Genomic DNA, 27,236 nt, shown 5'->3' on the forward strand with positions numbered 1-27,236 from the left:
GAGTCAAGTCCTTATGCAGTAGAGAAACTATGTGTTTTACCATTTTTCTCTTCTAAAGTGAGTTCCACTTTGGTTTTTTTTTTTTAGTCAGTTTGGTCAGACATCCATGCATTACTGTTAGTTTATGCAGACATAAAGGATTTAAATCCCTGCAAACCCTTGTTTAATTTAGTTTTCATGACATTGTATTATTGGTAAGAGTTTTTTAAAATAGTGCATTTTGGTATTAACTTACTACACTTGATGATGCCCCTTTTTAAAAGGCCACTATCAACTCAAATTTACTAGTTTTAGAATCCTTGTCATAGCAGTCTCTTTATTTTTTTTTTGTTTTTGCTTCAAAGTGTGTCTTTTCAGCAGGCAAACATGCCAAAATGATGTTCTGAAGGTTGTTGTGAACTCCAGTCTGAGTATGCATGTAGGTTATGGCCCATGTGAGGGCTCCAGGCCTGGCTTGTTGTCACCTGGATGGCTTCCCCTACAGGACAAGAGGAACCACTCCCAGCTAAACCAAGGAAGAGGAGGAGAACTTCATGGCTGAAGAAACACCTAAATCCTGGTTTTTCTTCACCTCCCCAAATCCTCAGTTTGAGGAAACTTGGGCAGACTGGTGAAGAGAGAAAACAGTATACCTTTTAAAGGAAGGTGACAGCTGCTGATGGTGGGGGTGGGGAGAAGATCTGTGGGGTACAAATAATTTAAAAAGCTGAAGAAAAACAGTAGTGCCAGAACTAAACTCCATGAAACGCTGCATATCAGAGGTGTTGGGGAAGATGCCTACCTTGGCTTTTTTGGACCTGTTGGACAGAAATTAGCATAGCTATCTTAATATGTGTCTATCATTTCCTGTGAAAACACATAGGCAGTTCAACAATAACTCCTGATCGACAGTATCAAAGGTGGCTGAAGGATGAAGTAGTATCATTGTGTCACCTCTATGAGGAGGCCATCCATTAGTAAAAGTGATTTCGCCCACAGGCACCACTCCGAATTCCCATTAGCCACGCTTCCCAGCCAATGGGAGTGTGGAGCCAGTGCTTGGTGTGGGGGCAGCCTAAGAGCTGGATGTGCTGGCCACTTCCGGGGCACAGCGCAGTGCCAGGACAGGTGGGAGGGGCTAGCTTGCCTTAGCCCTGCTGCACCCCGACTGGACTTTTAATGGCCTGGTTGGTGGTGCTGACTGGAGTCGCCAGGGTCCCTTTTCGACCAAGAATTCTGGTTGAAAATTGGACACCTGGCAACCCTACTTCTCAAACGTGCACTTCCAGCCCAAGACATCTGTGCTCCAGCCATAAGATTTCATGTTTCACATATCAGACAGACATTATACCATAATGTAAAGTTCATCACTTTCAAAGTTAATCTTTTGGCTTTGTACTAATGAGGGTGTAAATCGGGGGTGGGCAAACTATAGCCCACGGGCCAGATCTGGTCCCTCAGGGCTTTGGATACGGCCCACGGGATTGCTCCCCGCAGCTCCCATTAGCCAGGAATGGGGAACTGCAGCCAATGGGAGCTTTGGGGGAGGTACCTGGAAGTGCAGCAAGCAACTCCCTCCCTTGAGCCCCCTGCCTGCACCTTGCATCCCTCCTGCACCCCAACCCCCTGCTCTGAGCCCCCTTGTACACCCTGCACCCCTCTGTAGGGAGTACTGGTCACAGCATACAGTGCAGGTTTTTTAAATCCATGGGAAGGTTGTTGTGATCTAGAAGCCAGTTTCTGCAGAGTGCAATGCCTTATGTTAAATGAAGAAAGCTGAAATGTGCTGTATTTTGTACAATTTGCATGTGGTCCTAGAGCTCAGGTCAAGCAACTGGTACAACGTAGAGTGCCAAGACATGATATTAATGATGAAAACTATACTAATATATATATATACTACTAAGCAGAAAGAGGGAGACTACATCTGAAAAAAGTGAAGGTACACTTTATGCTGTTAGGGCTCATTATTTAAATTATTCTTTAGGTGTGGAAGGCTGTACACACCACTCTGAAATCTGCTTTAGATAGTACTTCCCAGTTATAAGGAAGTATTTTAAATATTTTCTCCCCCCCCCCCGCCCCAACAAAGTGCTGCCTCTATTTTTACTGTATTTTCCAATCCCCACCCACCCACCCACCACATTTTTTAAAATATCCCCTTGCTTTTTGTGTGTGTTTGCATACTGGGATGCTAATATTTTTATTTACATTTTTATTCCATTGTACCTCACCCCAGATGCTTTGGCAGGAAGCCTGTATAAAATATATATGTAAACAAAATATTGATATGTATTCAGTAGCTGTTTATCTGTTCTTGTTCAATGTAGACATTACCGAAATATATCTAGTAACTGCCAAAAATTTACTGGAAGATAAGGCAGCATGGGTGGTTTTCCTGGACTCACTCACTGTTCATATTGGATTTTTTTACAATAATACTTCTAAGAGTTGGTGGAGCTAATATCAATATTCATATTCATGGTAAGACATGCTAATATATTGTACAGTAATCTCCTTTATAGTGCCAGGACAAGCCCTCAAGTGACTTCAAGGTACATATAGGAGTGGAAGGTGGTTTCTCAGAACAATAGGAGTAGTACATCCCAAACATGGGTAATTTCCACACAAGCAACTGCAAACTGAGTGGGGGTTCAGCCTACAGAACTCAGGGTGAGCCACTTTCCTTTAGGTTTTCTTGCTGACATTTACCTCAAACTTTCTCATCAGGATATTTCAGAGAACAGAGGGGTAGAGCATGTAAGTAAATGTAGTAAGGGTCTCTATCAACGTATACAATGAAGAGCATATAGCCTCAGGGCTGGATTAAGACAGAGGTACTACAGCAGGGGTTGGCAACCTTTCAGAAGTGGTGTGCCAAGTCTTCATTTATTCCTTCTAATTTAAAGTTTCGCGTGCCAGTAATACATTTTAACGTTTTTAGAAGGTCTTTCTATAAGTCTATAATATATCACTATTGTTGTATGTAAAGTAAATAAGGTTTTTAAAATGTTTAAAAAGCTTCATTTAAAATTAAATTAAAATGCAGAGCCCCCCAGACCAACCAGGACCTGGGCAGTGTGAGTGCCACTGAAAATAGGCTGGTGTGCCGCGTTCGGCATATGTGCCATAGGTTGCCTACCCCTGTACTATAGGCCTGTGCCCAGGTGCATAACTGCTGGAGTCATGTGATTATATTAGAATATCAGCTTCTATTTTTTAAAAAAAGTAAGTTTCTAGTCATCACCATTGCAAAGAAAAGCCTAAAAACCTGACTAACCAAAGCAGTGAAGTCTGTCTGAGTCTGCAGAAAGCCTGAAACAAAACCTCTGAGGTGCCCAATTTAGCTCTGAGATGTTTACTCCAAGACCCAGTGCTCAGGGGTGACGTAAACCTTTCCCTGGCAGAGGACTCAGTATGTGAGGTAGGAGGAAAAGAGTGCAATGGGCCTAGTCCATTAACCCAAGTTGCTTCAGGTCAGCTCCTTGGGTAACACTACAGAGTCCCTCTACAGCCACCCTGGAAGAATTGGTCCCCATTCCACTGCTGCTCTGTTGAGGAGTGTAGCCCGCATAGGCCCAATTTTATGATCTACCTCAGACCCCAGATTGTCTTAATCTGGCTGAATATAACCAATAGAAAGTAGTGATGGAAAAGACCTACTAGGTAACTTAGTCCATCCCTCCACCAATGCAGGATTGTTTTCTACAGTATATTCTTAATAAGCTCTACATTACTCTCATGATGTGGCTTTAGCCAATACTCTAAATAGACTGTTCCAAAGTCTAAGAAGCCTCCCTATTGGGAACATTTTCCTGATATTCAACCTATATTTATCCTTACCTGCTTTCATCTTGTTTATATTCTCTTCCACTAAACAAACAGGGTGTGCATGTTTGTTTGTTTAAGTGCTTGGGGCCACACTGCATATTTTTAAAGGAAAAATCTGTTACAGGAAAATTGTGAGGTACTGTACTCCTTGCAGAATAGCCCCTAGGCTCATTGTGGGCAGGGGAGGCTATTTGCCACAGTGGAATTAGCAGTTGGTTCTGCAGATCCTGGAGCAGCCACCAGAGGCACAAATCCAACACCACCACTTCTGCAGCTCCCTCACAGAACCTGCAGAGGTAGGATTCTGCAGTGGAGAAACTAAAGGCTCCATGCTAGTGCAGCTACAGTATTACCGGTGGGGTGGGGTGAGGTGACCATTGTCCTGCCTAGCATCCACTGGCATGTCCATTCATGTATATTATCCAAATATATTTTTATATTGAATTGGAAATCTCTCTATATAGCATGTATCTACCTGTTTTCTCCTGTTCCATCCTGTCTCGTTGATCTTTACCTTACTGGCCTATCAGGGAGACTAACTGCATAACAGTGAAGCATGAAAATGTTTATACATGAAGTACAAATGTACAAAGCAAAACTAAAAGAAGAAATGATCTTTTCCTATTACCTTGCTAGTGTAGTAACTTTAGGTGTTATTTGTAACAATAGTATGTAAAATCTTTTCAGATGAAAGTGGCTTTTTAACAAATTGTTTTAATTTATCTGCTTCAGAAAAAAATTACAACTTTGTTCCTGATTTTTAATACTTGGAACTTTCCCAGTAGCACAGCAGAAAGTATATGCGATATTAGTGTGAAAACGCAGCAGATAACAATGTCTATGGGACTTAATAATGCGTTTATGCTACACTGTAGTCCTGTAAACTTAGCTGAAATTTTGTTCTGCACATGCACAAAACTGAATTTTACAATTATTACAGTTTAAAATAATGCTTTTAAATTGAGCTGGAGACTAGTTCACAATGATGGTTTTATTCTGTAAAGCACTTAAGATGATGAGTAATTTTTAACTCGGGACCACTCACACGCTCACAGTTAGGTACATTCCTAAATACTTTGCTGGATTAGGGCCTGAATTACTAGCTTGAGGTTTCAGGTTGGAAAGTTAAACATTTTGGAGTTCTATGTGCATGCAAAGTGTCAAGAGGAAGTTGTTCCCAAGAATGGCACTTTTTACCCCTCGCTGGGGTAAGGACTGTATAAAAAATTTCACCTTCTAAATCAAAATTAGCTAAATTGAAGAGACCAATCTAGAAAAATGAAGTGAAAATACATATTTTATACTTTAAAAAACTGGATGTGAAAACAAGAATATGGGTATTAAGAACCAAAGATGTTAACAAATGTGAGGTTAACAACAGATGAGGGAAGTGGGAGAAGAGGTACAGACCTGGGAGGGGAGAGGAGAGAAGAGAAGAATCGGTTGGTTTTATTAAGTCACATTTTGTAATTCACTTGCGGTAGACAGGTGTCTAATTTTCTTTAGCACTTCAACAGAGATTCTTTACTTGTATAAAACCACGAAACCAGCTCTATACTTGTAACATCGAGTATAGCTGCTATCTTTTTGTCTTCTAATTAGATCTTTCTCTAGGTTTTAGATGGCTCCGGTTTCTCTCTAGCTGCACTCCATACTCCTTAACTCTGTCTCCACCTCCTGCTTGACCCGCTAGTGTGTTTAACCCCCCATTCCCTGGCACTAGGTTTCCCTTACATCATCCCCTCCCTCCTCGGCAGGGAGACAAAGCCAGAACTCTACCGTCCTTGCTTGTCCTTTTCTAGTCCTGCCACCTCAAATCCTAGCAACTCCCTCCTCCCCACAGCGATCAGCTGCAAACAGAGCAGTAGCCACCATAATCTCAAAGGCGGATCGTCTGCTCAAGAGTGGAAACCTCCCGCGGCTTTGCTGCATGAGTGGCCAACGCCCAGCCAAGGGCGGCTCCCGAATCGCAGCTCCTCGCGCGGCAAATGCGCCCTCTCCAGAGCCATACATCTTCTTCCCCCCCCCCCCCTAACTGTGAGGGGTGGGGCACCAGCGGCATTTTTTTGCGCCGTGGCCGCCTTTGGCCCCATAAACTGCCTGGCGTGACACCCACGTTTCTCCCCCGACTGGTGCAGACTGAACTCCCTGCTCTCTCCTGTGCAGCCTGCACCGTCCTCACCCTCAGCTCCAGCCACCTTCTGGCCTTTCCACGCCATCTGCATCTGCCTTTCCAACGTGCCCGACCCGCGCCCTCCGCTATTCACTCCGGAGCACCAGCCTTTAGCGGGCAGGCTCAGCATAAGCACTAGGGGCAATTACACAGGCAGGAGGGGGCTTTACCAGCCAGCCCCCCACAGCACACGCTCGAAGTACAGCCTGGGGCTCCCCCCCCCGGTACCGCCCGAGCACTGCGCCCAGGTGTCCCGCTGCCGCGAGCCAGCCCCCCGCTCGGGGGCGCCCCGCCTGGGGACTCTCCTCCCCACGCCACGGGTATCGCTGGACTCCTGCCTCCCCCCTCGCAGGAAAACTGCTCTCGCCACCCTGCCGCCGCTCTCCTCCCCCGTCACCTTCTTTGTCCCCCGCGGCGCGCCTCGCCGAGCCCCTGCCACGCCGACTCCCCCTCCACCTCCGCCGCCTCCTGTTCCCGGACAGCCCCACCCCGACACCCGCACAAGCGCCGCACCCAGACCCACGTGCCCGAGGGGTGCCGGGGTAGCGGCACAAACTGCTCCCGGCTCCCGCTGCCGCACCCTTAGCGCTGGGGTCCGGCTCCTGCGCCCGCCCCAGCGCAGCCTGCGGCACCGCGTTGCCTCGCCCCGGGCACTAGCCCAGCCTGGCGCGGCTTTCCCGGTGGCTCGGGCGGGGCCGCGGCTCACGTGGGGGCGCAGCTGGTGCTGCTGAGACGGGCGCGGTTGTTTTCATTCCCTGGAGCCCGCTCTGTCGCTTGTGGCGGGGGCTGGCAGCCCCTGCTCGCAGCAGCGCGGGAGGGAGGAAGAGGGACTCCGAAAAGGGGAAGAGAAGCCAGCAGCCGGGAGAAGGCGGCGGCACCTGCGCTTCAGTCTGAAACCAGTTCTTGGGCATGGCCGCAAGTAAGTGCTTTTTGCTCTTGGGAGTTTGGGGGGTGGTCGCGTTTGCCGAGAGAGCGCTCCAGCATCTGCCTCGCTTGGCTTCACGCGTGAGGGGCGGCTGCGGCAGGAACAAACACGCGCCTTGTATTCTTTTTACTGCGCCTTCATTTTCGTGTCTGTAGTCGCGCCCATCACCGCGGTGTCTGGCTGCTCTCTACACGCGTAAAGGTTCGATGGTTTTTCCCCCTGCCTCATATCCCATCAGTTTCTCCCACCCCTGCGCCTCAAACCCCCTGTGCAGTTACTTCCCGCACCTGAAACGCCCCTAGGCTACTCCTAAAGTGTTGCTTAGGAGTTGTTGTGAAATGATAGTTTGCAACCCTGGAGAGGGAACTGGGATGAGCTTTAGGAGGAGAATTCGCCCCTCTCCCCATCAGTTTCCTCTTATTGCTACCCTGTAGTGACCATGTTTATTGGAAGAGCCAGGGCATTGGAGAGAAATGACAGAGAAGTATCTGAGCAAATGATGGGAAGAAGGAGAGGATATGGTCTCCAGTGGCCTTCTCTGCTAAGGAGTTGCAGGAGTAGCTCTCCTGTAAATAACCTTTATTGTGTCAGGTTCACTTCCTACCTCAGTCTCAAAAGTTTATTTTCTGCCCTATCCTGTGGATTTCAACAGGTTTGACTTATGTACCTAGGTTTGTTTGTAATGATTTCTGCACAAATAAGAAACAAACATGTTTAGTTTGTGCAAACAATCCCTGTGAGATAGACGAGAGGCATCCTGAACAGCTGTAGCAGGAAAGCACGACTGATTTATGAGAAGCCATCCATTGGAAAGCCTTTCATCAGCAGAATACGTTTCATTGCATATTCTTTCATATATATAGGTCCAAAACTAGTTTTTTCGTTTTAGTTTAAGAACTTTCTGCATTACATTTCTTCCCATTAAAATATCTCACTTGAGATGGAATGATTATAAGATGATTTTTAACTGGAGTGGGAGAGAGAAAACCAAGTAGAGAAACTAAGTATGACTATAAGGATTATTTTACCCAAAGCTTTCTTGTGATAGAGTAAAAATATTATAGATAATATGCCCATGAGGTAATGATAAAGGGCTTAGTACTTTATAAAATGAATTACTGTAATAATATGCATTTACCATATAAGGTGCCCAACACTGTACTATCTGGGTGTTCTTCTCTTTCCTGCTTCCTCAGTCACGTGTCACAGGTAAGAAAGGTGAAGCTGATTTTTCTAATCCCAGCTCAGTAAATATTGGAATATCTTCTGTCAGCTAAAGAAGTTGGTGGGAGACAAACCTGAAACACATTATTTTCTGGTCATTAAAGTCCAATAAAATATTTTTCTTGCCCTTTTCTGTCAAAAACAAGAGTTGGATAATTTTCCCCAAAGTATTCATCTTTGGCTTTCATTTAAATTTTGGCAAAGGGATTTTCCACCCTGCTTCAAATCCTAGCTGTCACTGTACCAGTGCAGTTGGGCTCTAGAATTGCTTCAAGAGGCCCCTTCAAAATCCCTGGCTGAAAAGGTGTGTCAGGGGTGAGAAAGAGACCTCTGTAGCATATATCAGTATAGAGATTCTGGGAAGCCACAGAAGAAGCAATTGTTGACATAATCACATTTCTCTTTGCCTGGTGTTTGTCAGTGTGTGTGTGTGGGGGGGGGCTTGACTGCCCAACATTCAGCTACGAGGAGGTTACCATCCCCCTACAGTGCTAGCAGCTACAACGCATAAGTAGCTGGTATATTTCCATGGTCACCCTCTCTGATGGTGCAAAGATAGTTTAAAGCCTCTGGAATGCACCTGTACATGAGTGCATTCAGGAGGACAAACTCACACCTACATTCTTCTTCTTTTGCCTTTGTTCCTGTATCTTTTTTTTCCATAAAATTTCCCATTAATTTTCCCCTTTAGATTTTGTAAAAACAAGCTTTTTCTTAAGCTAAGACAAATAGAAATGTGTCCATGAATGTCTTAAAAATACAACAAAAAAGGCTTTAAAAAGATCTAATACTTCTCTTCAGCGTTTGCAGCTGAAATCTTCCAGGGCGGAGTACCGGACAGTGAAATGATCTGCATTGATTTTCATTTGTACAAGCTGAGAGAAATGCAAAAAGTAAATAAACAACGTAAGTAGTAAACAGGACACTGGATTTTTAAAAAAATCAGTTTTGGTAATCTAAAGTGTTGTTAGCAACAGTGGCCAGGACATTTGGTTTGTTTTAAAATATATTTGTCAGTGCCCTTTGTAAAGGAAGGAGGTGTTGACTGATTTGTCGAGTGGTTATTGATTATTGGTTATTGATTATATTGAATTGTAAGGTTTTCCAGTTAGTCACAGATTAAAATTTCTGAGGGTTTAAAAGGTTCCAGTCCCAGAATCAGGTATAACAGAATTAAGTTCAGTATCTGGTTTGGAACCTCAGTGTGCACAGCAATGACGACACTCACACGGAGGGCAAAGCAAAGCTTTAGTAAAAGTTTTATTAGCTTAATTAATAAAAGCACACGCTTTTCAACCCAAATGAAGGCATAGTATAGTGCAGTATTAAGGTAATAATGGTGACATGCACCATTCCTTACGCATATTCACAGCTTTCTCATGGAGACCTAGTAGTGGGAGACAGGCAGTGTTCCATGGATCCTACCCTTCCTGTGGTATGTCAAATAAGTCCGATGGTTAAGATCTCAAAGCTTACGTGGTGGTTTGGCCTGTTACAGGGCCTTGCGACTACCATGAATATTCATATAAACACCCAGACTCCTTTGTCCATAACTAACTTCCTCACCCTAATAATGTTGGGGTATCCTTATCCTGTAGGGTTGTTGTATATTAATGATCTCAACTCATTATCATATACATCACATTGTTGCCAAAGCAAGTTTGTGGTTCCTATGCTAAAATAGCCACAAGCTGGTACCAGTTCATATTCTTGCAGTTACCCGGTATTGTTTTTTACAAAAATCCCCTAGACAAAATATTCCCAACTCCCTAGTAATTTAGGGTCACTGTTGAGTAACACACTTATGCTGAGGTTCATAGGCCTCGAAGTCTTATGATAATTACTTAAGCTAACTATCTTACAGGATGGAGGTCTGTAGGGTTCTTGCATTAACTCTAAATAAAATACCTTTAAGCAAGCTCTATGGGCTATAGAGGAAAGCCTTCTTGGTAATGTTTAGTAAAAGATGCTCCTTGTATTTGCAAACTGTTTTGTTCATTTTTTTGAATTTGTTCTTCCATTATTCAAGCACTGATAGTAAGCTTGATACTGTAAGACACAGAAGATTGCCCCTTACTCCACTTCCAAGGAAGCTTACCACCCATGGCCTCAATCCTGCCGACACTTACACAGGTATTTAACTTTACACACGTGAGTAGTCCCTTGGGACTTTATGTGAGTATTTTATATGATAATGCCATTGGGCCTACTTATGTGTGTAAAATTCAGCACATGCATAAGTGTTTGCAGAGTCAGGGACTACAAAATTTCAATTAATTTTTTTAAAAGCTGGGTTAAGTGAGAGTAAACACAGTTTAGGTGAAAGAGGACTCCTTGTTACCTTCTGAAACAAGTTGGTAGACATGGTCCAATTGTGCAGGACAAGGATTCACATATCACAAATAACCACAGTACTAATCACTGTCAATAGAGGGTTAAAATCTTTATTTTCTTTCCTGTGGCTCAGAGTTGAGGCAGTTTGGCATAGCAGTATGTAGAAACTTTGTCTTCTGTTGATAGTGTTGTATCTTCCTGGAACTCCACCACCACCATTAACTTACTGATAATACATACAAAAAATCAAACATGTTTTCCCAAATTTCGGAACTTTGTGTTTTGTGCATTTTCACAGGCTGCTTGATGTGTGAGCAACTTCCTTAAACTTGGAAGAAACCCTCTACAGAAGTGCAATAGAGAAAAAGGAAATGAAAGTAATAGAGATACAGATAAAACATTAAAAGAAAAAGTATATTCATTTGTATGTAGCTGTGATCACTTCTGTGTATTGGGGGAGAAACAGAAGTTGGAATGGAACTCCAAGTCACCTCACCTAATTTTGATACAGTTACTTTGGTAACACTTCTGGCTAGATCTCTAGCAGAGTTTAATGTTTAAAACCTCCCCATCACATTTTCTGCTCTTGCTGTGGAGGAAGGACACCATCCTAAATAAAACAACACAAAAGGAAGACTCTACAGTCCCCCTTTTAGTAAATATAGGAAGTCTCACTTTGACATATACTGGATGTCGTTACTCTTCATGCAAGTCTTTATTAACTGATTAGTTTGTGGTGATTTTCCTACGAACAAGAGTGTCCAAGTGTAAAACCAAGCAGAGACAAAGAGAACTCAGTTCACAGCTGGATTTATTTTTTAAAAAGTTTGTTCTGTGTGTGTCAGTGGTATCATGAAGCTTGGACAGGTACTGAAGGGTGTGCTGGCATACAGTTTCTAAACTCTGGGACTAATATTAGCCTGGCAAGCACAGGAACAGCATAGGGTACGGGTGGAAGGGGATGTAGGCTCTACAGAGGTATTCTGTCCTCATCCTTGCACAGAGGGAAGGAGAAGGTAGAATGGGTTGATGATTGACTTTACTGTTCAACATGCTGGCCAGCATAAACTGTGTGGGCTGTAGACCTGGTGCTGTTTACTCCCTCCCCAGAGCAGCAGAAGAGCCAGGAGGGAGATGTAGCTGAGTCACAGTCTTCCTGCCCGGGTTATTCCTAGGACAGTGCAAATACAGATTGCCCATTACTCTGGATTTCTAGCAAAGGCTTAATTGAGCCCTCCATGCTTGTAGCCACTAGTTGGCTCTGTCCTGGCAAACATCCATTTTACTGTACTTAATGTAACCTGTACCTGTCTGTACCCATGTCACTGTAGTGACCACCTGGAAAATATTTTTAAAAACCTGTAATTTAAAAATCAGTTTAAACTAATTTGGAAACACAAACACTAAACTGTATAAATCGTGGTTGTATAGTAAATGCATTACACTGGTACAGGATAAAGTTAATGTTGTTTGGGATACCTTAACTGTACATTTCCTTATCTTATCACCTTTGGATGACTTGTAAGTTGAAACTTAACTCTGAATGTCCTGTGTTTTATAATGCTTCTTTGGGGATATTTATAACATCCTCTGAGTTTTACCCCGTGCTATTGATCTATACTCAACTCCAGTTTAACATAGATTTTATCTGGAATTTCCTTGGATTTTATTATTAAAAAATTCATACAAGCACTAAACTAGAAACTCAGAAAGAAGGCTACCGTACAATCAAAGAAACATAGGGCAAGAAGGGAGCTGAAGAGGTCATCTACTCCATCCCCTGTGCTGAGTCAAGATTAAGTATATATAGATGATCCCTGAAAGGTGTTTATATAACCTGTTCTTACAAACCTCCAAAGATGGAGATTCCATAACCTCTCTAGACAACCTGTTCCAGAACTTAACTATGCTTATAGTTAGAAAGTTTTCTGATATCTAACAAATCTCCCTTGCTGCAAACTAAGCTGATTGCTTCTTGTCCTACTCTTGGTGGACATGGAGAGCAATTGATCACCATCCTTTTTATAACAATATATCTGAAGATTTTTGTGTCCCTCCTTCTTCAGATTAAACATGCCCAATTTTTTCAAGCTTTCCTGATAAGTCATCTTTTCTAAACCTCTTATCCTTTTTGTTGCTCTCTTCTGAACTGTTTAAGTAGTCCATATCTTTCTCAAAGTGTGGTGCCCAAAGCGGGAACAGTATTCCAGCTGACACCCCACCAGTGGCAGGTAGAGCAGAACAATTACCTCCTATATCTTAAATATGATTGTCTTGTTAATATGTCCCAGAATATTTGCCTTTTTTTGCCTCGGTATTGTATTGTTGACTTTCATTAAGTTTGTGATCCACTATGCCTTCCAGATCCTTTTCTGCAGTACAGCTGCCTAGCTAGTTATTCCCCATTTTGTATTTGTGCATTTGATTTTTTTTTCCTAAGTGTAATACTTTGCCCTTGCATTACTGAATTTCAGATTATTGGCATCAGATAAATTTTCCAATTTATCAAGATCAGATCAGGTGGTATGTCTAATGATTTGAAGTTATGTAGTATCAACCTGAAAGGTTTTTTGTGGGGAGAGGTGGCAGGGGTTAATTAACTTTCAGGGCCAGATTCATGAGTACATTCAGCAGCCCGGAAAAGTAGCCGGAACATCCTGAGCAGTTAAGTGGTTAGCAGTTGCTTTGCATCTCTAGAGAAGCATAGAAGGTAATGGTGAATCTGCCTCTTAATTTGCAATTGATTTATTGGTTTAGTGATCTGGGATACAGGATAACTTTATTTATTTGGTATATATTTTCCTTTTTTTTTAAATTACAACAAGTAAACTTCCAGGATATGAAACTGTGCAAGATGATGGTCATAGTTGAAATAAAACTAATAGATAGATAACCAATATTTTAAAAAGTGAATATTATGAAACCCTGGAGGCCAACTGGATAGCAGGGGCTGAGAGGTAGTGAGTGGGGCTGTGCAGGGTCTATAGACGGGGGTAACTTGGAAGATGGAGGTAGAGAGGAAAGAGGGTTCTGTGATGTAGGGAGGCAGTGGTAATGTTGAGTGGAGTGGGGGAGGAGGAGGATTATATGCAGATGGGTCCTGTGTTGAGGTGACTTGCGCTGTGCCCACTCTCTCTGTGCCAAGGCATCAGTGCTTGAAAGGCTCCTGATGGCACTGTTGCCTCAGCTCCATTCTGTACAAAGGCAGCACTGCCAGGGGGAGCTGGGGAAGGACCACAACCTTTAAAGATAGAGATATTGGCATTCAGGGACTGGTCTCCTTCACTCCACTTCTTCTCCTATCCTAACTCCAGCCATCACCCTGTTTTCAAATAAGTGGTCTCCCTAACACATCCCAGCTTTCCTTCAGGCCCATATATATACCTGCTTCACACTACCCCGCCCTACATTCTCCCACTCTCCCCCTGCACCCACGCAGCCCCTTCACTGTGTACCCGAGCTGCCTTCACACCAGAAACCCTCACTGTGAGGACCCAAAGGAAGGGAAAACTGACCACATGTGAGGAGGGTGAGGGAATCACAAGTAAATCGTGGGGATGTGTTGTGGGATGGGGTGGACAGTATGAAGCAGGGATGTGCATGGGTCTGGGGAGGGAAAAGGGCTGTGTTTGGAATAGGGGGCTGTGTGAGGGAGCCTTAGTCTTCCTCATACCAATGACTCATTTCAGCCAAAGAATTGACATGGAAATTAGCTATAGAATAAAGGTCATGTTTGGTGGAGTTACTGCTTATGGCATAATGACTCCACTTAGGTGATCTGAGCTGTTGTTCTGGCCCTGTCTATATAACCATAATAATTGGATACAACAGTTATAAATAATTTAGCTTAATTACAACATAATTTCTTCCAGTGCAGTTTATGCATGAGATTTCGAAGATTTGTTCAGGGGTCCCCAAACTTGGCTTGCGGCTTGTTCAGGGTAAGCCCCTGGCAGGCTGTGAGACTCTTTGTTTACCTGAGCATCCGCAGGTACGGCTGTTCGCAGCTCCGAGTGCTGCAGTTTGCCGTTCCCGGCCAATGGGAGCTGCGGGAAGCAGTGGCCCAGCCCGCGCCATGGGGAGCTGCGAGTGGCCATATCTGCGGACGCTCAGGTGAACAAAGCATCTCGCAGCCCGCCAGGGGCTTACCCTGAATAAGCCGCGAACCAAGTTTGGGAACCACTGAACTAGGTGGAAAGCTTGAGGAGTCTGTGCTACATCATTTCTGAGTTGACTTGGGACATAAGTTCTATGCTGAATAGTAAATTTTGTAAAAGACTCATTTTAATTAATGTTAATTGAAAAGGTACTGGATTTAGTTGAAAAGTCCCAGAAAAGTCATTCACTACTCAGAGTAAGTGATGTAATTTTTGGGAGGATCTGCTCTATTTTTTTTTATACATAACAAAAAGGTCTAAACTCTTCTCTAAGTGTAAAAACTCAACTCAGTCTTAACTGTGGAGCAGCAACAGCACATCCATAATGTCATTTGAAGATTCATAGATTCTAGGACTGGAAAGGACTTCGAGAGGTCATCGAGTCCAGTCCCCTGCCCTCATGGCAGAACCAAATACTGTCTAGACCATCCCAGACACAATACTCCAGGTGAGGCCTAACCAGTGCAGAGTAGAGCGGAAGAATGACTTATCGTGTCTTGCTTACAACACACCTGCACACAATGCATCCCAGAATCACGTTTGTTTTTTTTTTGCAACAGCATCACACTGTTTACTAATATTTAGCTTGTGGTCCTCTATAACCCCTAGATCCCTTTCTGCCGTACTCCTTCCGAGACAGTCTCTTCCCATTTTGTATGTGTGAAACTGATTTTTCCTTCCTAAGCGGAGCACTTTGCATTTATCTAACCTACTCTTAAATATCTCCAGAGATGGAGATTCCACAACCTTCCTAGGCAATTTATTCCAGTGTTTAACCACCCTGACAGTTAGGAACTTTTTCCTAATGTCCAACCTAAACCTCCCTTGCTACAGTTTAAGCCCATTGCTGCTTATTCTATCCTTAGAGGTTAAGGTGAACAAGTTTTCTCCCTCCTCCTTATAACACCCTTTTAGATACCTGAAAACTGCTATCATGTCACCTCTCAGTCTTCTCTTTTCCAAACTAAACAAACCCAATTCTTTCAGACTTCCTTCATAGGTCATGTTCTGAAGACCTTTAATCATTCTTGTTGCTCTTCTCTGGACCCTCTCCAAATTCTCTACATCTTTCTTGAAATGCGGTGCCCAGAACTGGACACAATACTCCAGTTGAGGCCTAACCAGTGCAGAGTAGAGCGGAAGAATGACTTCTCGTGTCTTGCTCACAGCACACCTGTGAATGCATCCCAGAATCACGTTTGCTTTTTTTTTGCAACAGCATCACACTGTTTACTCATATTTAGCTTGTGGTCCACTATAACCCCTAGATCCCTTTCTGCCGTACTCCTTCCGAGACAGTCTCTTCCCATTTTGTATGTGTGAAACTGATTTTTCCTTCCTAAGCGGAGCACTTTGCATTTGTCTTTGTTAAACTTCATCCTGTTTACCTCAGACCATTTCCCCTCAATCTCACTCTAAATCTGTAGCACCTTTGCTAACGTTTTGGACTCTGTTTGCTTGTTTGTTTAATGAAAAATGCTGGTCTTCTCTGTAGGATGAGAATCCATCATGTTTAATGAAACTTTAGAAAGGCCAAGAGTTATTTGTGGTTTCTGTGATGTAGAGAAGATGATTTTGTTGATTAACCAAACATAATGATTTAACATAAATTAATTTCAGAAAAATGAAACATGATTTGTCTGGAGTATGAAGTATCCATTATTACTTATTTTTCTTTCCTTACATCGCCCAGTCTCTTGAGGTATATTTTCTTCCCTTCTTACTGCTTCCTTTTTTTGTCACTAGTCAAGCAGTGTTCTTTCCTTCTCTCTAGTGTTGTTGTTACTGTTAGACATTGAAAAGGAACGCTCTGAAGAGGTTTGCTGCACTGAGTAGACAGACAGACATATTTGTGAAGTTCATACATTGTTATATTTTAGCAGAAAAAATGTGTTTTTTTCAGTTAGGAGACTGCATGCAACTAGTTACCTATTTTTATGAAATATAGCAAAGGGCCACCTAGATATGGTGTTAAAGAACTGAAGTGTTGGAGCTTGGGGGTTGATTGAATACTTCAAGCTTCAAGTTGCAGAAATGAAAACATTTCTAGTAGGGCTGTCAATTAATTGCAGTTAATTCAAGCGATTAATGCAAAACAAATTAACTGGATAAAAAAATTGTGATTAATCACAGTTTTAATCACAGTTAAACAAAAATAGAATACCAAATAGAATACCCTTCTAATTCTAGCCACTTCCAGCACATGCTTTCCAAGGACTTCAATCTTGTATCAAAGCAGAATACACTAACTGTTCCATTCAATTACCGAGAAGGCAAGAGGTAAAATAGGTCTTTGTCTCTTAATACATTTAAAAGGAATTGCTTTGACAGCTTCCTAAAGAAGGTGGATTGTAAAAGTCACCTCAGTCTGAACTAGTACTATAAGAAGATACTAAATAGTAATGTATCTAATAATTTCATTCTGAGTCACAGATATAGAAAATATGAAAATCCAGATTTTTACAAAAGAAATACTGCTATAGAGGAATCCCAGTTTTCCAAATCTTATGATTTTATTGCAAGTCTTGAGATTCTTAGTATTTTTCTTAAAGCCCCAGCTTCTGGAACTTTATATTGAATGAGAATTACAGCTTTTATTTGAAATAAAAAATAAGATTATAGTCCTCATGGTTGCAGAGAAAAGCCTGAAAATGACAGGCAAGTGCATCCTGAAGGCAAATAATAGTCCAACATTTATTATTTATAAAAAAACTCATGATTTTTAATTCAGTCTCATGATTTTTGAACATGGGGTTGGCAATACTAAAATCCACTATTTGATGAGGATTTTATTTATTAGTGTTTTAAAAATTAAATAAATAAATAAACCCAAACCTGAATTACTAGATATTTGGTGATCCAATCTATTGTTTTAATTGATTACTTGGTTTCTAGTATAACTGTAATGGCAATGAAAGTGATGAGTAAGGAGGACTTGAAAGGCTTTGCCTTAAGTACCTACCATCAGTCAGTCAGGCTAGCAGTTGTACTGAATACCCAGCTTTGGAGGAGTAAATTATTTGAAATTAGCCTTGCACATCATAAATAATTTAAAAAATGTAGAAGTTGTGCTTACAGCCAGATGAAATTAGCCACAATGATCATTCCTTATTAATGGCAATACCACCTTTTTGTGATTTTTTTTTTTTAAATCACTGGAGTGTGTGTACACGTGTGTTTTAGAGAGGGCTGGGTGTTTACATTGTGCCCTCAAAAATATCTTGGTGGTTGATTCTATTAAGATTCATACATTTTTGAGTGCCATGCTTTTAGTTTCTTATGCTAAGTAATGTTCCTCATCCTGTTTCCATTTTAAAAAAAAACAACAAAAAACGGCATCCTGTTTCTGCTCTTTATTTAATTTTAATTTGATCTTTTAAGGAGCTGAGTATCCAGGAGAGATTTATTTATTTACTGGTTCCAAGTGTGGGTGTGTATAAAGAGCTGATGCTTGCTTTTTCTGTTTTTTTCCTTAAACTGTTATGGTGCTCTATCAGATTGTATGGGAGTTGATATAATTTTCACATCCAGGACAAATTTGTAGGTTAGTGTTAATAAAGCCACAAACAATGTGGATATTTGCATTAGTTTACATTGATGAATTAAGGTGGGTATGGCAGCACTGAGCTGCAGGCTGGCAGGTATTTTTCTTATGCTGGTTTGAACAGAGCTGCCCGGAGGTGGGGGGGCAAATGGGGCAATTTGCCCCAGGCCCCGGGCCCCGCAGGGGCCTCCAGGCCCACCTCCGCCTTCCCCCATCCTCCAGCGCCTCAGTGCGCCACGTCAGGAGTGGCCCGGGATAGCGCTGCAGTGGAGGGACCTGAGCTCCTCCCATTGAGTCAGAGCAGCGTGGTAAGGGGGCAGGGCTGCGAGCTCCGGTCCCGCCAGAACCACGCTGCTGCAGCGCTGTCCAGGGGCCAGGGCAGCTCCTGGATGCGGGAGAGGCAGCAGTAACCTGGGAGCGGCCCTGGACAGCGCTGCTGGGGGCGGTCAGGGGACGGGGAACGGGGGATTGGATCGTGGGCGTTCCAGGGGGTCTGTCAGGACTCGGCGGGGGGTGTGTGTGGATAGGGGTCGGGGCAGTCAGGGGACGGGGGGGGTGGTTGGGGGTGGGGTCCCAGAGTGGTGGTTGGGGGTGGTGGTGAGGGGACAAGGAGCAGGATGGGTTGGGGATTCTGAGGAGGGCAGTCGGGGGGCAAAAGTGGGTGGAAGTCAGATGGGGGCAGGGCCAAGCTGTTTGGGGAGGCACAGCCTTCCCTATCCTAAAGCTCATTCAGCAGTTTGAGGATTGCAGACAGCTATTTAACACAAAGAGCCAAGATGTTATCTTTTCCCTTAGGGCTACCATCCCTTTCACTTCTCAAATGCCAAATTATAGTCTACATTTAATTTCAGTGCCATAGGGAGATTCATGTCAGAGGAGGGTAGCTTCATTTAAAATTAGCCACTTTAGATTAACAGTGATAGAGCCAAGAGAGCCATGGGGGTGGGATCACATGAGAAGAGCAATATCAGACATCACCTACCTCCTTCCCAACCCTACCAAGGGAGCCCCGCATTCCCTGAGGCTCCAGAGGGGTTAATTCAGTGGTTCTCAAACTTTTGTCCTGGTGACCCCTTTCACATAGCAAACCTCTGAGTGCGACCCCCCCCTTATAAATTAAAAGCACTTTTTTATATATTTAACACTATTATAAATGCTGGAGGCAAAGTGGGGTTTGAGTTGGAGGCTGACAGCTCGCGACCCCCAGTAATAACCTTGTGACCCCCTGAGGAGTCCCCAGTTTGAGAACCCCTGGGTTAATTTAATTTTAGCACCCTGTGTCCATTCTTATGCATATGCTATTTTGTGCATTTCAGTTTTCACAACATAGGCTCATCCCAGATTCTGGAACAAGCTCAAATGCTCAGTTCGTGGAGTATGTACATAGTCTATACTAAAGACAAACCTACAGTAACCGTCTCCAGTTTGTGAGGGATCCCATGGAGCCAGTCTCTAGGAAACAGATAAATTCATTCAGGTTAAGTCAATTAATGGCTATTAGCTAGGATGGGTAAGGAATGGTGTCCCTAGCCTCTGTTTGTCAGAGCGTGGAGATGAATGGCAGGAGAGGGATCACTTGATCATTACCTGTTAGGTTCGCTCCCTCTGGAGCACTTGGCATTGGCCACTGTCGGTAGACAGGATACTGGGCTGGATGGACCTTTGGTCTGACCTAGTATGGCCATTCTTATGTTCTAACCTAAATGAACCCAAAGTTATGGAGATAGATATGAGTCAAGGAAGCCAGCAGAGTATCAGAAACCTGGAAAAATCTCTGACTAGATGGGCTCAGGTGTTTGGTCACAAGCTGAGGTGGTTCAAAAGTTTTGGATTTTTTTAAGCAGAATTTTTTTATTGTTTCTTAAACAATCAAACACAGCAAGTAGTAAATATTTGGCCACTCACTTCTGAAACCCCAAACCATGTTCAGGTTTTGGCAGACTAATTTCAACTTTTCAATTAAAAAAACCACAACAAATTTTGAAGGAAAGCAGACATTGTCCGTGATTTTTTCTGCTTTTAAAAAACCCCTAGTTTTCGATCCAAAAAAAGTTTTGACGGAAAATATTTGTCCAACTCTTTTAATGAGCTTTAGTGCCTTTTAGCACTAGCTGATGCTGAGAACCAGTGATACCTTGTAAAGGTGACTTGAAAAGAAGTTTTCTCAAAACTGGGTTTGTGCCGAGATGTGGAAGGTTTTTAAATGTTTATTTTTCCCAGGGCTGCCCGGCGGAGGGGGGAGTGGGGAAATTTGCCCCGGGGTGACGGGGCCCCCACGAGAATATAGTATTCTATAGTATTGTAACTTTTTTTTATGGAAGGGGCCCCCAAAATTGCTTTGCCCCAGGCCCCCTGAATCCTCTGAGCGGCCCTGGGTTTGAAGTCTTTCTGGTGTGGCCTTTTTCTGTAGGACACAACTAACTACCAATAAGCCTAACTATCAGTGCCTTAGGTTCATTTTAAAATTTAATCTACGGTTTGTCTACAGTAGAGAAATTTGACGTGCTAATCACCAGTTGGTTCCCATAGCACAATTACACACCTCTTATCTACACACACAATTGCTTCCAGTGGTGCACAGGCATTCACACCAGCGTTTGGATTAGGTTGTCTTTCAAGGCTAATGACTGTGTGGTCTTCTAACATGCTAGTTTCCAGCGGGATAGCGCCAGTGAGGATAGATCACTGGCACAATAGCTTTGACCGTGTAAATAGTCCTCTTGCAGCACATTTAGCAGTGCTTAGAGTGCCTATCTGGTTTCCTCTTGAACTTCACTGCACAGTGATCAAGTTTATGTAATGCCGACAAACCCCCAGTTTGAAAATACTCAGAAGTGTCTGTGCTGTATAATCCCGTGGATCTTCATTTCTCATCGTGCCATGAAATATATATTTAAAAAAAAAATAGCCTGAAAGAAATGTTCATGTTGCATTGAGATCCAAAGGACTCAAGCAGGTGAAAGGAGGAGAAGGCAGTGCTTAGGCTAATAGGCTGTCTTTCCCTTCCATAATTAGTGTTCCAGTAAATTATTTATTCCTTCTGCATGGATGATAAGTACATGTTTTTTGTGCAGAGTGTTATTCCATAGTGACTGTAGAGTACAGGGAATCTTGGTAGCCCAGTCTGAAACAGCCCTTTATTTTTTAACTAGGGAAAAAAGGCCTTCTGCCATAAGGGAATTTCCCCTTATTAAATTGAGGGCTCGATTTTTGTTTACTCCCTTGGGCTATTTAATTTTCTTTTATAATTGTCTTCAGTTAATGGCTACCCAACATTCTGCCCTTGAATTGTATTGCAGCTGTACAGATTTATAATGCAGCTTTTGTCTAAAACTGTAGTACTTACGGGGCAAGGAATCTCTTGTTTGCCTAGCACAGTGAGTTCTCTTACTGTACAGCACTATTACATAAATAAAAAATAATAATGGGAGGTCAGCGGACAAGTACCTTACTGTGTGTAAAAGATCCAACTTTGTGTTCTGTTTTCATACACTGCATTAATCTTTTAGCAGTATAGCCTTTCTGAAAAAAGAGATGATTTCACTTGTAGAGTCCAGGCACATGTGTCTCATAGGAGGAGTTATGTACATGTATCAAGAGAAAGATAAACTCATTGATATTTGAGGTATTATGGTTCAATCTCTCCCTAGAACAGTTAGCAGACAATTACAATACAAGATAATAAAAAGAAAATTGGTAACTCTTGTGTGCGTTCATATTTTAAGGACATTTAGACATGTTTCTTATGGAACTATTTTAGTGTATTTATAAAATATTCGTTGCAAACCAAATTTGTTTCACTACATATATGATGGTTTTGGGTTTTTTTGTTTTTGTAGAGGAAAAATATTACCATAAGAAATGGTCTGAAGTTCTGCCCTCCCCCGCCCCCCCAAACACCTTGCTTGAGTTGGAGAAATTACATCTGAGAATATTAAATCCATGTAGCAGTGATTTTATTTTTCTCCCCTTCAGGGCAATTGGACATTAATCTCAGGAATTACCCAACTGATTTAATATAACATTTTTGTGATATGTATTTTCTTTCCAGTTAGCCACAAAAGTTACATAAACATTTATTAAACTCATCAATAAGATTCAATTGAGCAGTGTTCCTTAATACACCCTTAAAAGTAGAGAAGCATGATGGTAAATGCTAAGTGACTGGAACCATTTGAGATGTGTGTTACTAATCTTGTAAAGCATTTCATGCATGGTTTTTTTTATTGCTGCTCATAACACAGACTTATTTTTTAAAAATTTCTTAAATGTTCAAAACATTTTTCTGCAATTTCTAATGGTATTTTTCATTTCTGGTTCTAGTCACAAGTTTCTGTGTATACCCAATTCCTGCTATCACCTCTCCAAACTACACTTCATAAAACCTGGGAGACAGTTATAAAGCTGAGGAGGACTCCCTCAGAAACTGTCATTGCAACTGCTTAAATTGGCTGTTGACTGGAATAGCTGTTAAGAAAATAAGGTTCAGCTTCCCACCTGGAGATGTGAACATTGCAGTTCAGAAACTGAGGGGCTGATTTAAGGAATCAAAATCAGTTTCTTCACACTGCAGAGCTTGGCTTATAGGTAGGCCCTTTGGTTTCATTATTTTCACCCGTAAGGATATAGTGGTCCAAATTCTTCCAAGTGGAACTCCACTGAAAATGATGGAATTGCATGACACGTGAATTTGGCCCAAAGTGCTTATTTAATTATTTCTACCATGGTGGGATGGCTAATTGAAGTGCTTTCTGTCTCCTTGCCAGTTATTCTTTATGTGGAAGATAATTTTATGTCCCACTATGTGACATAACATTTAAAGGGATGCTGTCTTATAGTTTGTCCTTTGATTCATATGAACCAAGGGGCAAGTTTTTTCTGGTTTTAAACATTTGGTAGTTTGTTTGTTCACCATTGCTGAAGAAATAGACACTATTTTCTTAGGGTCTACACTCAATTCACTGTTTTGCTTTCTGCTGTTCTCTGCTACAGCTATTAACTAGCCCATGCTATTTCCGGAGCTGTATACATTCCTAATGACATTACTGCTGATGGTGAGCAAACGCAGAAATAAATGAATCCAGACATTGCTAGCAAAAGAACAGTTCAGATGTTTATTATACTGTCTGATCTACAGAAAATACTAACCTCAGTGGAACTCCACGAGAATGAGCGGGGTTCATGCTAATGGATTGGATGTAAATACTTTAATTCTCATTTAAAAGCAATATAATTTTGTGATTCTCTTTGGGTATTTTAGGTGAAGTAAAAACCATTAAATAGTAGCACTGGCTTGATGTGGTAAACACTCTACCATGTGGATATCTACTGTATGAAACTTTTTGATAGAAGCCCCCTATTCTTATTTTCTAGGCACTATGTCATATGCCATGTTTGGCATGGTATATGTTAAAGCTACAAAATATACAGTTGTTTGGAGACATAAAAGTAATACTGACTTTACATTGTCACCTGTAATATGTAGGACATTCTGTATTTTAAGTATTTAATGCACTACAAAAGTCTTCTTTTAGACTAGGTAGCTGTTGCATTAATTAATATGCAGAACTAAGTGTGTCATAATAAACATACAAGCGCCATAAATACTGCCATGACACACAGTAGTCCACTACAGAGATTAAAAACAAAACAAAGCAAAGTAATTGAGTAGTCCATTGTGGACATGTATTTTTGGCCCAGAGTGGCTTTGTAAGTAAGATGTTCTTAGTGTATTTACCTCCTTAGTATATATTATTTTCCTTTTTTAAAAAATTGGTTCACTGCCACACAGAATTTTGATTGTACTATGTGTCCTCTGCTTTCTGCAGACGTTAATTGTACAAAAGGTTTTAACTCTTAGAATGGTCACTAAGGAATGCCTAGTCCAAAGTCTTCATATTATTTAATGTAGGTTGTAGAGATAAAAAAACTCAACGTTTCTTTTCTAAAATAATATATTTTGACACTTCATTAAAATGCATAATTTCTTGATTGTCCCAGGCATCTAAAATTCAACTCCCTTCCTCTGCTTGTGTATTGGGCAGCAACTGAACAACAAACTCAATTTCAGCAAACAACAAACTAAATTACCAACATCTTTGTTCCACATCTAGTTGTTCTCCAAATGTTGTACATGTCTCCCATCTTTCTTGCTAGTCTTGTTTATGCTACAGACAGACATCTCTTCATATGGATACTAATTACTACATGTTTTCCCAGCTTCAGTCATTAACTGATTTTGTTAATCCTCAAATTTAAACAAGGCAGATGAACAATTAAGATATTTCAGAAAGATATTTGTATTTATGGACTGACATATCATTCTCATTTGATCATGAATCAGCCACAGCCCCTGAGAAAAGCAGTGAAAACTATGGCAGATCCATCAATGTGATAAAGAATCAATCTTGTTGTCTAAACTGGAAGAACTGCCATAATTTTTACTGCTTTTTCCCAAGGCAGACTTCCTACTGGCTTCATTTTTGTCACCTCCTGCTGCCAGACAGAAATAGCTCATTTTCTAGATATCCATCTGCTTATTCTTATGCTAATATATCAAGGAACCTTGGGGGGGACATGCAAGGCAAAGGAAGAGTCATAACATTATTAGATCTCAGCTAATGCCCAGAGTCAGTAGAAATATGTTGCACCTCTCAAATGGCTTTGGTTCATATAAAAGGAAGACGTAAATTACATGCCAGTGCTCTTTTGAGAAATTCTGATGGGTTGGTACCCTCGTATGCAGAAACAGAGTACACTGTTTGCTTTTTACTGAAAGATACGCCAGTTGACTTAGGGTGGACTGCTGGCACCACTCTTCAACATGGTGAACTGTACGAGGTGATACGTGCTGTACAAGCAGGTTGGATGGACTCAGTCCTTAAGAACAGTTCCTCATTCTACAAAATTCGTTCTGAGCTTACAGTGAAGATATGTGTTACTCGGCATATCTTATAGAGAGGAGCCTGGGTGATCGTCCAAGCAGTGTTGCAACAAGCAGCCCTGAATATGGCTCATAAAGGATATTTGGGAGTTACAAAGATGAAACGTAGTTATGCTTGGTGGGACTACGATGGCCAACTTTCTAATTTGTGAAAACTGGACACTGAGTGCCAGAAGGTCCTCCACCCCCTGCTCTGCCTCTTCCCCCAAGGGCCCCCGCCCTTGCTCCACCTCATTCCCTTGAGGCCCCACCCCCTGCTCCTCTTCTCCACTCACCCCCACTGTTGCTAGCTGCTTTCTCCACTCTGCATGCCCTGCCAGCTCTAGGGTTGGAGGCATAGGTGCTGACTCTGTGGGTGCTCCAGGGCTGGAGCACCATGGGAAAAAATGGTGGGTGCTGAGCACTCACTGGCAGCCCCGCTACCAGAACCACCTCCTCCTCCCAGCACCTCCTTCCTGCTGGCAGGCCCCGCCAATCAGCGCCTCCCCCTCCCTCCCAGTGCCTACTGACTGCTGTTTTGTGGTGTCTGGAGGCGCTGGGGTGGAAGAGCAAGGGCACAGCGTGCTCAGGGGCAGGAAGAGGCGGGGCGGGTGGAGTGGGGTGGGAAGAAGCAGGGTAGGGGTGGGGTCATAGGGGGAAGGGTGGAGTGGGGGCAGGGCCTGGGCAGAGCAGTTGGGGAGCACCCCCCAGCAAATTAGAAACTCGAAGCCCATGGGTGGAGGGGTGATTGGGGCAGGACGGGGCATGGAGAGCCGTGCTTGGGGGACAATGGGGGAGCCGTCAGTACCTCTCTCCACCAGAGCCGCTGCTGAGTGCTCCACTGCTCCTCCAGGCTGCAGCAGCTGCTCTTCCCACCTCCTGGTGGTGGAGGCCAGTTACTGCAGATCAGACACTGCCAGGTTCCCTTTTCAAATGGACTTTCCGGTCGAAAACTGGACCGCTGGCAACCCTAGGTGGGAGATTTTCTGATGAATATTTGTACAGTGCATTTTAAATCTGCTGGATACCATCCCCAAGGAAATGGGATAGTGGGGAGACTGCATAGGATCCTGAAGACATGTGTAACTTGCATAGAAATGTAGGACCGGAAGGGAACTCAGTAGGTCAGCTAGATCAGTCTGCTGCACTGAGGCAGGGCCAAGTATTATCTAGACCAGTGTTTCCCAAACTTGGGACGCCGCTTGTTTAGGGAAAGCCCCTGGCGGGCCAGGCCAGTTTGTTTATCTGCCCCGTTGGCAGGTCCGGCCGATTGCAGCTCCCACTGGCCGCAGTTCACTGCCCCAGGCCAATGGGAGCTGCTGGAAGTGACATGGGCTGAGGGATGTGCTGGTCGCCCTTCCCACAGCTCCCATTGGCCTGGAGCAGTGAACTGCGGCCAGTGGGAGCCGCGATCGGCTGAACCTGTGGATTCAGCAGGTAAACAAACCAGCACAGCCTGCCAGGGGCTTTCCATGAACAAGCAGCTTCCCAAGTTTGGGAAACACTGATCTAGACCATCCCTGACATGTGTTTATCTAACCTGCTCTTAAAAATCTCCAGTGATGGAGATTTCACAGCCTCCCTAGGTAATTTGTTCCAGTGCTTAACTACCCTGACAGTTAGGAACTTTATCCTAGTGTCCAATCTAAATCTTCCTTGCTTCAATTTAAGCTCATTACTTTTTGTCCTGTCCTCAGTGGATAAGGAGAACAATTTTATCACCATTCTCTTTATAACAACCTGCTATGTTCTTGCAGACTGTTATCATGTCCCTCCTCAGTCTTCTCCAGATTAAATAAATCCACCTTTCCCCCATCTTTCCTGGTAGGTCACGTTTTCTAGACATTTAATCATTTTTTGTTGCTCTCCTTTTGACTTTTTTCCAATTTGTCCACATCTTTCCCAAACTTGAGGCCCAGAACTGGACACAGTATTCCAGCTGAGGTCTTATCAGTAATAAGTAGAGCAGAAGAATTACTTCTTGTGTCTTACTTACAGTGCTATTGTAATACATCCCAGAATGATGTTTGCTTTTTTTGCAACTATTACACTGTTGACTCATGTTTAGTTTGTGATTCACTATAATGCTCAGATTTTTTTTCTGTAGTATTCCTCCAATGCAGTCATTTCCAATTTTGTATTTGTGC

General features: G+C 42.7%; 1 protein-coding gene across 3 annotated transcripts in view; it reads left to right on the top strand.

Annotated features, from left to right (window-relative positions):
* Positions 1 to 6,645: 6,645 nt before the first annotated feature.
* The window catches only part of LOC120374780 (sodium channel protein type 2 subunit alpha-like), a 243,300-nt gene continuing 222,709 nt past the window's right edge, over positions 6,646 to 27,236 (top strand). For 2 of the 3 annotated variants that reach the window (XM_039495004.1, XM_039495005.1), the window contains exon 1: positions 6,646 to 6,902. The gene's annotated coding sequence lies outside the window, so the exon portion shown is untranslated. The remainder of the gene's footprint in view (positions 6,903 to 27,236) is intronic. The other variant, XM_039494999.1, reaches the window with a different exon arrangement.

This window comes from Mauremys reevesii, linkage group 11 (genome assembly GCF_016161935.1).
Source record: "Mauremys reevesii isolate NIE-2019 linkage group 11, ASM1616193v1, whole genome shotgun sequence".
NCBI classification, from domain to species: Eukaryota; Metazoa; Chordata; order Testudines; family Geoemydidae; genus Mauremys; species Mauremys reevesii.